The sequence below is a fragment of the Pinus tabuliformis genome, chromosome 7, assembly GCF_031772625.1.
Source record: "Pinus tabuliformis cultivar Carrire ecotype Pingquan chromosome 7, CPIR1, whole genome shotgun sequence".
Classification (NCBI taxonomy): Eukaryota; Viridiplantae; Streptophyta; class Pinopsida; order Pinales; family Pinaceae; genus Pinus; species Pinus tabuliformis.
Genome location: NC_142293.1, coordinates 894,314,998 through 894,330,333, shown reverse-complemented (window position 1 = coordinate 894,330,333; position 15,336 = coordinate 894,314,998). Strand labels below are relative to the sequence as shown.

The 15,336-nt window shown below is 36.3% G+C and overlaps 2 pseudogenes; both read left to right on the top strand.

Moving 5' to 3' along the window:
- Positions 1-7,942: 7,942 nt before the first annotated feature.
- Positions 7,943-12,281, top strand: LOC149250488 (ABC transporter G family member 29-like; annotated as a pseudogene).
- Positions 12,282-13,974: 1,693 nt separating this feature from the next.
- LOC149250487 (formate dehydrogenase, chloroplastic/mitochondrial pseudogene) lies at positions 13,975-14,754 on the top strand (annotated as a pseudogene).
- Positions 14,755-15,336: the final 582 nt, after the last annotated feature.

The window sequence follows — 15,336 nt, the reverse complement described above, 5'->3', positions numbered from 1 at the left end:
CCCATGCACAACACAACAATCTAAGTAATGTGCATGGGGTATGGAAATGCCAAGTATAATCCCTTTGCCAATGGGGTCGAGTTGGCAACCAACTATTCAACTAGGCATCGTTCTCCCCCACACACAACACACAACAGTGTGTGCACTATCCTTGGGGGAGAGCGACGCTGAGTATCACCATTCTTCTCATGGGACTGGGCTGACAACCCAGTGGGCGGAGGGGCGATGCCCAACAATGCTATCCTCCATGCACATCACACACAGATTACTATGTTTTTATTTTTTAACATTTTTCATTTTTTTAAATTTGTAATTAGATAGTATTTCTAAAATCACCAGGGGATCACACTCGGCTTGGGCCAAACAAGCCTTTAACACGATTGGATTTTTTCCCACAAAGTTTCGAATTGGTGACTGTCACATCATGGAGTGACTCAACAGTACAACCCATCACCATCTATTCTACACCACATGGGCTTATATATATGTGTGTGTGTGTGTTTTGTTTTTTTTTTTGTTTTTTGGTTTTTTCATATATATATATATTTTAATTTTTAATTGTTGTGTTATATATGTATTTTATTTTTTAAATTAATTTTTTTATGTTATTTTTTTAAAATTAAATTTTTGTTTTTCAAATTTTATTTTTTATTTTTTTTTAATTTATTGCTTTTAATCCCGGATGGGGGTGAGTAATGGGACTAATAGCATGGTGGGGATCTATGCCCACCACCTTGGGCTGATCGAGAATAAACATCATTAAATTTCGAGGGCAGTGTGGCCACCCCGATGCATGTAGCCACATGCAAAGTGTTATTAAGCACTATCCAACCATGGAGTTATATCACATGGTTGGTATTCGGTGGGGTCGTCATCGATTTCGCCAAGAGGTCAAGCTTTTCTCAGTCATTGTCGACCTCAATACATTGCATTCGATAGGTATCACAAAAAGGGTTATGGACTTAGTTCTTATGCTTCAAAGGTTCTGGTGGATGGTCAAACCTCAACTGAACAATGATAATGGAGCTTTGGTTGGCGGTGTCTCACTTCGACATCTAGGAGTCGAAGTCTCCTTCTTCACATGCAACCTCCTGGGTATGCCTCCATATGGGTATTAATCTCTTTGCCTTGCTTGAGTTTTCATTTCATTCTCTGTAATTCTTATTTCTGGGCTTATGCATAGACTTTTAGCTTCTTTGTTTCTAGTCTCAACTAGCTAATTTCCTGGTCCTACATTTATTTGTTCAATTTCTGGGTTGACCAACTCTTATCAAGCTTTAATTGTAAAGGGGAGGGAGTTTTGCTTGATACAGAGAGGGAGAGCCTAGTTCTGGTTGTTTTTAGTTGTTAATGCGTCAGGAGCTAGCACTTAGGGGGTTAGTTTGAGGCGTCAGGCCCTTTTCCTATGGCTCTAGAATTCCCCAGTCCTATAAAACCCCCTAGGAATTGTGAGTCTACCAAACTCCTACATTGTATTACTCTGTGGCTTATTTTTGTAGGTGGGTTTATCCATGTTCTTTTGGGAGGAGTCGTGCTTCTATAGGTCTAGCCTTTGATGTTGTTGTGTTTGTGAGTTATGAAGTGTTGAGTTGTGTCACGGTATTCATCATAGCAATTATCATGTCCTATGACTTTTGTAAAGGTATCCTACTCAAAGATTGATTTCTTATTGTTATTTTAGAGGCGTGTCACAATTCTTTGAACCCTTTGGGAGTCAGAGAAAACAATTTCCAGAAGAAGATAGTGGCAGAATTGGGTGGCGTCTTTTGGCTCACTAGGTCCAGTGTTTCGATGGGGAGTACCCTGCGTCTACGAGGGGGATACCTCTACGCTCAAACCAATGGACAAATTTTATTTTTTGAGGTGTGACGTCCTACCAACCTAGGCATCAATATTTGTGTGTTGAGTTGGGGAGATATAAAGGTTCACGGTGACTCACTGGACACCATGCAATGCTAGCGAATGTGATGCCGAAGGGGTGGGAGAGGAGGCTGGGGCGCAATCAGGACCAAGCACAAGCTATTGAGGTTGCAAAATATTTCCATGAAACTACCTATGTTGATGTCCGCAATGAATTCATAATTTAGAGGAGATAGCAACCAAAGATATACATTCTATGTCCGATTCATAGTTGGTGGAGGAGTTTGGAAAACTAGTATTAGACCCTGGACACACCAAGGGTAGAAGGAAGCAATATATTCAAGCCATTTTTCTTTAATGGGAAATGAATTCTTTAATGGGCAAGATCCTGTTGGAGAGGCAAGTAGATAAATATAATATTTTTGCCAACCTGGTAAATGTTAAGAGAGAGCAACAAAACATGAGTTTCTAGATGGAGCATATGGACAACCAATTGGCTGGAATTGAGAGACACATCCCTTGCATTTCTACTTCAGTCACTTCGAGATCGAGCGAAAGAAATACAACCCCTGTGAACTCATTTGAATCTTAGTTTTTTTATGCTTTTATTTTTAGTATTACATTTTGATGTTGATATAAACTCCTTCGTGAGAGTGCAATTTTTTATGTTGTTAAATTTTTTGGCTAGTTACCTTGTTTATTGATGGTCACTAGACCTGGTTTCTCACAAGTTGGTTGAGACTAGCTGCCACATCTAAGCTAGGGGATGGATATTGTAATATCTTTTGATTAATGAAAGGTTCTACCACTTAACTTACAATTTTTTTAACATATATTTTAATTTTTTCTCTTTTAAAAAAATTTATTTCAAAGTTATTCTATTGGGTTTGTTTTTGTTTTTGGGAACATATTTATATTTTAAAAGTTATATATATATATATATATAAAATAATAAATAAACTTTTAAATTATTATTATGTTGCTTAATTTAAAAAAAATAAAAATAAAATTTTTATTTTATTTTATTTTAAATTTTTATTTAAGTTTGTTTTTATTGCGCCCAGAGGCACTCTACAACCCAGTATAGAGCACATGTGTAGATGTAATGTAAGTAAACATTTGTAATGTCGGCTCTATTGTAATCAATATATTTGTAATAATTAATATAGATGTGTTGGACATTACATGTGTAGGCGTTAGATGTGAGATGTGATGCGAGATGTGTTTGTGTTAGATGTGAGATGTGAGATGAAAGACGTTAGATATTTTTTAAATTCATTTTTATTTTATATTGTAATTTTGTTTTTTATTAATAAAATTACAAACAACTTTTTAGATAAAAAAATATAATATGTGTATCACATTAAAATATATAACATAAATAATATTTTGATGTGAAAACATGTCTCAAAAACTTGATATGGGTCATAGAAGCCTTAATTCAATAAATAAATAATACTTATAAATTAACATCCATTTTACCATACAAATTAAAATAATGATTCCATAACCATCTATAAATTTAATTAATAAGCGGATAAAAACTTAATATTTACAATATGACAAGATTTTTAATCATGAATATTTACCATGGATATTATTAACTTCTAAGTAGGTTTTTTTTTTCAATACCATGGGATAATACCAGGGTTTATCAATACCATGGATCATCTAGGCTTTTGCTTATTATGTTATGGATCTAGGCTTTTAAATTCTGTTACAATACTATGGCTTATCAGTACCACATACCCAAAAACCATAACTTATTTCAAAATCAAAATATTTTACAAATACTTTAATTTAATTTAATTTTATAATATTTTTTAACTAACTCTAAGAGCAAAAAGATTATTACTTTAGAGATTAAATTGACAGTTTAATAAATTAAAAATGAGAATACTTTTATATATACATATGTGAAATTTATATAATATAAATAATATTATAAATAACAAAGATATATGCATCTTAACCAAGGATCCAAGCGAAGAGAGAAAGCAAAGTGAGTAACAACGAGAGGAAAGATAGTTCTTGATTATTTTAAGTTTTTTATTATTGTATTTTCTTTGACATGATTGATCCAAAATATAAGTTTAATAATTTACAACCAATATATATATATATATATATATATATATATATATACACGATACAATGAGATCATATTTAAGAAAGAGTGTGAGATGGAAGAGGAATAGAGTGGGGGAGAGAGAAATATAGGAGGGGGAGAGATGAGGAGAGAGGGAGAGATAAATGGATTTGGAGGGGGGAAGAGAGGGAGGGAAGAACAAAGACATTGAGAGATAGAGGTGGAGAGAGAGGGAGTGACAAGGGAGAGAGGAGACGAGGGAAGAGAGAGAAAAGGAGAGGATAAATATAGGGAAATAAGGGGAAGAGAGAGACATGAAGACATATATATGGAGGGGGAGAGAGGGGGAGAACGAGAAGGAGAGAGGGAGGGAGATAGTGACAGAGTTGGAGGGTGGAGAGAGAGTTTGTGTGCGATGGGGGGAGAGACAAAGGGAGGTGGGAGAGAAAGGGAAAGAGAGGAAGGAAAAAGAGAGAGGACTTGAGAGAGAGGAGAGAGAGAGATGGTGTTAGAAAGGGAAGAAAGACATAGAGAGAGAAAGGTGGAGAGGAGAGATGGAGAGACAATGAGGGAGAGAGGAGAGGAAGAGGGAAGAGAGAGAGAGAGAGAGAAGGAGAGAGAGAGACAAGGGGAAGAGAGAGAGATAGATAGGTATGGAGAGAGTGTGTGTATGTTTTGGCGGTGAGAATGAGAGACAAGGGGAGATATAAATATAGATGGAGTGGGGGGGAGGCAGAAGAGAGAGACAAAGAGAGGGACGGAGGAAGAGAGATAAATGAGAGATAGAGATATAGATGGATGGGGCAGAGAGAGAGAGAGAGAGAGAGAGAGATCATGACATGTGTTTAGGGGGTTGAGATAGAGAGGCAAATAAGGAGAGATGGAGGGAGGTATAGATATAGATGGAAGGGGGAGAGAGGGAAGAAGAGAAAGATAGAGAAAGGGAAGGAGAGGCAAAGAGAGAGAGATAAGGAGAGGGGGAGGGAGATAAACACAAAATGGAAGGTGGAGAGAGAGAAGAAGAAAGAGACTCATAGAGACAAATATATACATAGAAGTTAGATCTAGAAAGTCATGAATATTTTGGTTTTTCACTAAAATAGATGTATTGATTTCAATGTAGTTGTTGATTTCTAATTCTGTTTGATCACTTGCATTATATGCATTGATTTCAGTGAAGATGTCAATTTATAATCCCATTTAATACGTTACACTAGATGCATTGATTTCAGTGTAGATGTTGTTTTCTACTCCTATTTGATTGCCTGCATATGATGGTATTGATTTCTAATCCTATTTGATCGCTTGCACTCGATGCATTGATTTCAATGTAGATGTCAATTTCTAATCCTATTTAATAGCTTACACTAGATGCATTGATTTCAATGTAGATGTTGATTCCTACTCATGTTTGATTTCTTGCAATAGATGCTTTGGTTTCAGTGTAGATATTGATTTATAATCCTATTTGATTGCTTGCACTAGATGCATTGATTCAAGTGTAGATGTTGATTTCTAATCCTATTTGATTTTTTGCACTAGATGCATTGATTTAAGTGTAGATGTTGAGTTTTGATTTGATGCAACTTGATGTAAGATGTACATTAATTTCAAAGTAATTAGATTAATAGTGTGCATAGATTTAAATGTAAGCACATCTCTGCCCCCTCCATCTATATATCCATCTCCCATTGTCTCTCCTTCTTTATCTCTTTATCTCACCCCCTAAACATACACACACTCTCTCCATATCTATCTATCTCTCTCCCTACCTCCCTTTCCCCTCCCTCTCTCTCTTTCCCTTCTCTCTCTCTCTCTCTAACATTTCTCTCTCCATATCTATATCTCTTCCTCCCTCTCGTATTTGCCTCTCTCTTCTTCCCTCTCCCCTCCTCCATCTATATCTCTATCTCCCCTTGTCTCTCCTTCTCACCCCAAAAACATACACACTCTCTCTCATTGTAAGCACATAAAAATTATTCATGATGTGCATTGAATTATCTGTTATAGTAATTCAACCATAAATACAATACATGAATTTTCATCCTAAATAAAATGTTTGTTTACCTGAAATGTTTGCGTGACTAGTTTATGTTGATTTTCTTTTGATGAAACTTTGATTTGTGTTGGAACCACTGAGTTGGTCTCTTGGGCTTGATTGTTTGACATCTTTGTATCTTCTCTCAAGGATGCATATAGGTTTTTCTTAGGGTGAGGGGATTCTTGTTGGCATTGATTCTTCTTATGAGGTGGAGCTCTTTCAAATCCTTCATCATCTTTTTGACTATGCTAGTCTTGTGGTATTTCCCTTTGATTAAGAGGGAAATCACAAAAAATATGGCCATAATCATGGCATATACGACATCTGAAGGGAACATGCTCATAGTCCAAAGTTTGCTTCCAAAGTTCACCATGATAGTAAACTTCTATGGAAGACAAAAATGGTTCAGAAATGTTAATGTATACAGGGATGTAGGTGTATAAAGTATGTTGACATTGCTTTGTTGGTTCTAAAATTTGAACGAAAGTTTCAATTTCATTCCCAATTCCCTCCTGGATTTCCTCATCCCAAAACTCCCTAGTGAGCTAAAAGAGGTGTACCCATATGGGGGCTGCTAATAAATCCTCATTTTCTGAGTTATATAATTCCTTCCAAGTGCACATATATATTCCCATGTTGTTGAAGAAATAAGGGTTATTCTTGAAAACTCTAGCCTTATCTTCTAGATTTTTTAAGATGAATGTAAATAACCCTTTAGAGCCCAATTAAAGATTTATTTTCCCTTTTTGCTGTCATTTGCTTTAGATCTAGCAAATCAAAGCTTGTTCAGTTGGCCACATGCTTATGAACTTGTATATCATCGCATGGTATTTCATGTATTGGATGTAGTTTTCTAATATTCCCAATATCACTTCAAATTTGGGGTCTTGAATTGCCTCGGCTAAACATCTTCCCTGATTCTGATTTTTCTAGAGGGCTCCCACTGGGGCTTTATCCCTTACTTCTTTGTAATTTTCAATGGTATGGCCTTTGGTGTATGGTGGCAAACAATGAGGTGTTGTGTTCTTGGTAATGACGAAGCTCGACACTCTGTAATCTCTAGAACTAACATTCTTGAAGGAGGGCATTGCATCCAACCTAGGTGATTGTTCCATTACAATGAGTCGAAAGAATGGCTTGTGGAAATCCTGTTAAAATCCTAGGTTGCGTCTAATGTGATCATCACCATGTTCCACACCTTTGAAAGGTTATTTGAATGCATCTTAGTTATACAGAATATCTCAATGACTAAGACAGTGCAACAATTACAACAAGCAATGATACCTAAAGGCATAGTGCTCAACCTTGATGACACAATTATAAATACACAATTTAAAGAAATTTAGAACAATATGTGTATAATATGAAGACAATTATTCTAATTAGTGATGAATGATGGTGAGAACATGTATTGGTATTTTGTTGAGAGGTGCTCTCAACCAGTGTGGGATAATGTCATATTATGTTATATAGTTACATTAAAAATTAATTAAAAAGTGCTTACATTGAAAAGTTTAAAAATAAAATTGGCTTCAAAGTTAAATAAATATTAGTGTACATGTACATTCATATTAAACCCAGATTTGTTAAGCACATTGAAGCATCAAATTTCTTAAAGTGCAATATTTTTTGAATCATTTAGTTCTATATCATGTATAAATTTCTTCATATTAAATGATTAAAAAATTACACCTTAAAATTTTTGTTCCTCTCACTGCTTGATAAATCCAAATTTCAAGTTTAACAAAGATTTAAACTCACATACTTTTTTAAATTTAAAAGCAGTAATTACGCCGTAAGGCATTCCTTACGCCGTAAGGCATTCCCTCTGAAATAAACTTTGCTCTCAGCTTTCGTGTCATTACTTTGCACCATTAGATGATATGTTAGACGATGGAGCCAAGTTGAGTCGTTCCATTATGAGGAAGTTGAGTTGAGGTAGTTGCAACTCTATGCCTGACAAGCACAAATTTATCCTCCATAACAGTTTTAGCTTGGCTTCTGGTTTCAGTGCCGCTTCTGCTTTCGGCTTCGCGTCATCAATTGAAGGTTGGACCGCAGTTCTGTCCCACCTTACCACTCCTGGACTGTTTAATGATTAGCTTCTCCTGTTTATGATTCTCGGCACTGATTTCCATTTCTGACTCTGATTTCTTTTTGGACAGGTAATTCGAATAGGATTCAACTGCTGAAAGATATAACAAGAGCGTTCAGACCTGGTGTTTTAACTGCATTAATGGGTATTAGTGGTGCTGGAAAGACGACTCTCATGGATGTGTTATGGAAGAAAAACGGGAGGTTATATTGAGGGGGTATACATATCTCTGGTTTTCAAAAGGTACAGGAGACATTTGCCAGGGTTTCAGGTTATTGCGAGCAAAATGGTATTCACTCTGTGGACTTTAATATAGTTTCTTTCTTTCATTCTTAATATTGGGTTTCCTAAGATTGAGATTGTCTATTTAACAGATGTTTTTGGATGAAGTGATGGAGCTTGTAGACCTTGATAGCTTGAGAGACACATTGGTGGGTCTTCCTGGTGTGAGTGGTCTTGTAGAACTTGCTGCAAATCCTTCAATCAGATTCATGGACGAACCGACATCTGGTCTGGATGCCATAGCTGCAACTATCGTGATGCGTACAGTTAGGAATACAGTGGACACAGGCCGAACTGTAGTCTGTACTATCCATCAGCCAAGTATACATATTTTTGAAGGATTCAATGAGGTAAGATACATCTCTAACTCCTTACAGGTTGTTAATATAGCCAAATCTGAAATTGCGATCAGACACCCACAAAAAAATATGAAAGCATACATGAGAAATATTTTTCACTATAAATCCAAACCACTGACAATAATCATAGGGGGCCAATTGGTAGTGATGTATCTAGAGTTCGGAGAGCTATATTTAAATTTCAAATCTAAGGCCATGGAGTAAAATATTTAATATCAAAGGTCTTCAGCAAAATGGCTAGTTTTGAAAAGGTTATAAGATGGATTGTAGGGAGAAGTAGATGGTTCTGTAAATTTCTCTCATGCTGCAGGGTACTATTCATTACTTCTTTTGTGTACAGGGTTTCACTGTCTCCTTACACATGGTATAGCGGATAATGCAAAACTCCCTGTTTATCTCATGCTGGATAGATTACCCGCTCGAAACCCTTCGCAGACAGTAGTGATGGCTTCGTTGGAGTTTCGATTTCCTGATTCACACAGTTGCCCTACAGATGTAGCCTTTATCGTGCCCTGAGGTGTTTAATTTAGATTTTAGCTCAATTTCCCATGTCTAATCTGAGTAAATTTACTGTGATGTGTAGGGTTCCTCCCAGGTTTCCCGAATCCATCACGCAGATGACTTCCCTGCTGAATCCGAAGACCCCACAGGAAAAATTCTCTTCTAATGTGGAGCGTAAACCTTGGTAAGTGATGACGGACAATTGCAAGAATGCGTAAACCCTGGTAAGTGACCACTGACAATTGGAAGAATTCGATTTGTTCTCCGGTTAGGGTTTTACAATAGTTTCCTTATTTCTGCGCTTGGTTGCTCTGCAGGGTGTTATTTCTGCTCTGGGTTGATCTGCAGGGTGTCAGTCCCTCTACTACGAAGGCTAATTTTAGCCACAAGAACGGGGTTGCCTCAGGAATAACTTGGGAATTTGGTCTTTTATGTCCTTCACCATTTTAGGTGCTTGCTCACATTCTGCTCTTTCACGCTGTAGAGCAAGGTTTTTGTGAGGGTTTAACATAATTTTGTGTCTGATTTTGAACTAAGATCATACTGATTGTGTAAATAATTTGGACTGCATCTTCCTTTGGTTATTCCTCCACTAAATTATCCTATATGACAGAGGAACCCATGAATTTGTATGCTCTCCAGTTAGATTGTTTTATATATATGCATATTGCAGCTCTTGCATTAAACTCATCTCCTCTATTGATATTATATACATTGCAACTTTGATATTACAGGAACATCACTGCTTTTTCTCATAGTAATGATAAAATTCAACTATTTTGATTCATTGTAATGTACGGTTCAAAATGCTGGTATGAAAACTATATGACAAAATACACATAAAAATTGTTACAGATGTATAGTAAAGGACTGGAATTTCCCTTTAGATTCAATTTATTGTTTTTATTCAATAATTATCTACTGGATGCATATAAAAATAAAAAACAATGTTTAATCTTTAATTTTTAAACAAAAATATAATAAATTTAATTAGATTGAACATTTGCAAGGCACTTGTTTAGAAAATCCAATTCTCTTAGGTTTGGGCAGATGCAAATTCAGAATGCTTATGACTGAATGTTGTGACTAGAGGAAAGCTTGCTTGTTGGATTCTTGGGCATATCCCTTACAAAGAAATAAGTCATGTTTTGCTGCAGAAATACCGTCTTTACTTGAAGAGACTGAACGGTTCGATTGCGGCACCATATCCAGTGGCTTCATTCTAGAAAGGAAGATCTTTTAGAAGCCCATCAATATCAATGTTTAGAACAATTTTCACTGCCCACTCTGAAGGGCAATGCATTTGGACACCTAGGTAAAACCTAATAATCATGTGTGTAAAGCAATGCTTACTGAACAACACCCTGCAAATATTTAATGATGCTTACTTTCCCAAACAATCCCAACTACAATAGCATTCTTTCTTTTTTTGCAGCTGTTGTTGATGAAACAAGGTGGTCAAATTATATATGGCAGTCCACTAGGTCACCATTCAATCCATGTCATAGAGTACTTCCAGGTATATGATTAATGTTTGCTAATGCAGCGTATGTTATTAAGGCATCTTACAGTTTATTCAAGTCTCATTGAATCTAGCAACTTGAAATGTCCTGGACAAGCTATTGAAGGTATGACAAGGATTACTGATAAATGTAACCCTGCAACATGGATGCTAGAAATCAGCTTTAGAGCTGCTGAGGAGCGCCTTGAGATAGATTTTGCTGAAATTTGTAAGAAGTCTCCTCTTTTCCAGTAAGTCCAGATCAAACGCTCTTATAATGCCCATAACAGATTTCAAAGAAATATGAATATCATATTACATCAATTATTTGAGTGATATGGTGTTATCTTTTTTGCAGGTATCATATAGAGCTAGTTAAAGAATTATCCACACAAGTTCAAGGTGCCACGGATCTTTACTTACCAACCAAGTTTGCCCAATCTACATGGACCCAATTTACTGCTTGTCTGTGGAAGAAGCATTGGACATATTGGCAAAGCACAGATTACAATTTAGTCTGTTTGTTCTTCACATTTATATCGGCACTCTTTTTTGGCCCCATCTATTGGCAGTGTGGAATGAATATGTAAGTACGACAAACATTTGCTTAGCAATGATAATAAATAGAAAGTTTATATGGCTTATAATTTTAGTATTATATATCCATGATCCACAGATGTTCCAAACAATATATCAGGGGTGATGCCAAAATTGAAGCATTGCAACTTGATGGAGGAATTTTGAGTTAAGACCTTTTAATATAAAAATCCTTTTAAATATAAAAAAGAACAAATTCATGACCAGAATCACAAAATTGGCAGAAAATATTTCTTGCCATGGGACCTGATAATTTTAAAAACAATAAGTATTAACTGTTTTGTTTGCATCTGTTGTAGAGAAACTAAAAACGACTTGTTAAAGGTCAGGGGGGCTTTGTATGGTGCAACTTTATTTCTGGGAGTCACTAATTCCTCTTTAGTGCAATCCATAGTGGCTGTGGAGCGAACTGTCTTTTATAGAGAAAAGGCAGCTGGAATGTACTCTGCTTTACCCTATGCTCTATCACAGGCAAGCTTAGTGACTATAAACCTTCTCAACCAAACTTTAAAATGATTTTCCACCTTCTTTAGCCCATATATATATATATATATATATATATATATATATATATATATATATGATAGCCTACAACTAAAACTTCACCTATTTTTCATTCTAATAATAAATATTTCAATCAGGAAAATACATTATATTTGATAAATTATAATAGATATTGACATTGCATTACTACATTAGATTGAAATATACCAATATGTTATCTAAATTGCACAATATGCTGTTTGTTTCAGATTGTAATTGAGATTCCCTACATACTTATTCAGAAATCCATGTATGGATTGCTCACGTACACCATGATAGGATTTCAGTGGTCTGCACTGAAATTTTTCTGGTATATATTCACCATGTTCTTCACCTTTCTCTATTTTACATATTATGGAATGTTGGTTGTCGCAATCACTCCAAGCTACCAAGTTGTTGTTGTTGAATGGTGAACTCAAGGACCACAAACATGGCATATCAGAAGATAACTAGATCTAATATTTCAGTAACATGAATATAGTGGACAACACACAGTAGTTACACCTCGTAGTTTGAAACAACAGTTAATATTTTCTTATCCACATAATATAAAAGTTACACCACTGCCGTGAAGGGATTACAATGGCTTCTCAATTTAACATCATCGATCATATGCATAGAAGTTGCGCAGGGGATCTGTAGGTTCAGAACATAGAAGGGAAAGTTTGAACCAGTGTTAGCAGGATCGTGGCTTTAACCTGCCATTATTCGAGTTTCAGGCAAATGTATTTTTCCAACTTGTCTGAGTCAAACTTGGTTGTTGACAGAGAGTTTGATTTTCCAACTTGTAACTTGTTTGTTGACAGAGTTTGACCTCTGAGTATGAGTATGACTTAGTTGCCTGAATCAAACTTGTGTAATAAAAAAACCCTCATCCAGCCCAATATAGGTTAATTTTACCTCTGCTGGGTTCATTGCTCCTCTACTAGGTGATTAATTTCTGTGAAACAGACTGAAGGGAGGTCATGTTGTCGCACTCACCATTGCTTATATATTTTCATCAAAATATATGTGTATATCTTTATATTTTTGTTCTACTCTCCAATTTTGTCCCAAATTTTTTCCTTATCCTTGCCCAAAACTTGGCCTCCCCTAATTTTCCTTGATTATGCATCTGGTAACGCATGGAGGGAGTTGTGCTAAACACCATCTCTTTCTTAAAACTGTTAGAAGCCCCCCAAATGCCCTGTTTCTTTCTGTATCCATGTATACCACTAGGCTATATGTGTTCTCTATGTTGGTGAAGTGATAACATGGAATTTAAATGCCCTACTAGGCTACATGTATTGTCCTGTCGAATTGGCCCGTGAAACATGAAATCATGATAACTGATTTGGAATTGCGATTTTTTATCTGCTAACACTAGAGTGCTGGGACACACTCATCATCAAGCTATGTACACCAGACTTCTTAATAAATGAATAAACTGTGGTCTAATTGTTAGCAGGTCTCATTTGTCTAACTGTAGTTACTAGCCATCAAAAGCACAGAAAAAGATTTAGAGCTAATGCTAAATGTGTATCAGCAGGGTTTTGCTTGGTAGAGTTTCTTTGACTGCTAGACAGGGCACCATCTATGCTGATTCGTGTATTGTAGAATCTTCTTGAAAAATAGTTTCCCTTGAAACCTGAGACGACCTTCTAACTCAACTCATATGTCTTTGACCTGGGAGGGAGGTATAATTATATGGTACCTAGTAACATCATACTCCAACTCCACATCACCTGGAGTCATCTTTCTTTTTCGGGTCCGGAAAAATATTGTCCCACAGTTTAGGCGTTCCAAGCATCTTGCTAGCCCCCTACAGATTTCCTCCCTCTTCCCAGTTTTTCTGGATGGACAAAAAGGGTAGTAACCAACTGCTAGCTGAAATACCAGCTGGTAACCCCAAGGTATTTAATGAGATTTGCTCCCGTGAAGGGCCACCCACCCCTTGGGATATAAAATCGTGTTATTTGTTGTTGTTATTGATATGGATGAATAGTTTATGTCCTAGACTTCCTTTTGTTCCTCATATCCTGAATAATAATCAATCTAGATGGTATCGTATGTGCTGCTTCAAAAAGTGAGATTTACAGAATATATATCTTGTCGAACAAGTCATAAATGACTTCTGGTTATTCACAATTGAAGTTGGGTGGTTGTTTAATCCACAATCCAATCTATTAATTTTCTAGTATGCCTTCCTTTCCTACTTCTTGCTACCATAGATCGTTGAAATCAGTGTATTGCTTGCTTGCTTTTACATTTGAGAATTGTAACCCACTGCGGACTAAAATTACACAATTAATTTCCTTGCAGAACTTGAAAAGCACATACCTGATGCGCATGTTTTGATTTCTACACCTTTCCACACGGCCTATGTGACAGCAGAGAGGATCAAGAAGGCAAAGAACTTAAAGCTTCTTTTGACAGCTGGTATTGGTTCTAATCACATTGATCTAAATGCTGTAGCAGCCGCTGGTGTGACTGTCGCAGAAGTTACAGGTACTCTTTCTGAAATTATATCGCTTGTCACTGCCCTGTTCAAGCTATGGACATTTTGGTATGAACAAGTTTCTGTAATGATTCTTCATAATTTAACTGACGCCTTCTTCAACAATTTTTACAGCAAGTAATGTGGTGTCCGTGGTGGAAGATGAGCTAATGCGCATTCTCATATTGATGCGAAACTATGTGCCTGGATATAAGCAAATTGTTGAGGGTGATTGGAAAGTGGCAGCAATTTCTTACAGGTCATATGATCTAGAAGGGAAAACTATTGGTACTATTGGTGCAGGGCGTATTGGCAAAGAACTACTTATACTTGTATCTCAGACCTTCATACGTGGCAAGCAAGCATCATCTTACCCAACTTCAATCCCAACAAAAAAGAAGCGAGGGTGATCGATCATCACTTACATGCAATTCTCTGACAGAAGAGACTGGGGAGCAGATTGGCCTTCTACTCGCAGCTCGGAATGCAGATATAACAAATCTCCTGCTCGCCATGACGACTAGAAACACAAAGAAGAGAAATTTAGCAAGTTAGTCAGTACATTATGCTAGCAATGGCGAATGGATGAATTTGGCCCCAGGGGTTGGTTGCCTTAAATATGTGGTGATTGCTGGTTTCAATTCAATTTGCGAGTGAGTCTCCAGATGATGAGACGTATAGGACACCATCAGCATACATTAGTTAGATTGTGGATTTCTTCTACATTACAGACAGATCCTGATGATCCTGTAATCTTACAAGAATACAGATTTTTTATTATTATTTTACATTTTCGCTGGACATAATAATCCCCACAATTACACCTACTACTAGACACGCATTTTCGTTCCACATTTAAAATATGGTCACATGTCATTTTATAGTTAATCATTTAATTTTAAAGTTGTGGTTTAATCAAACACTATATAACTTCTTTATTTACCCGTAATAGAAGTTTAACTTATTTTAACTATTTGATATTTTGGAGGGTT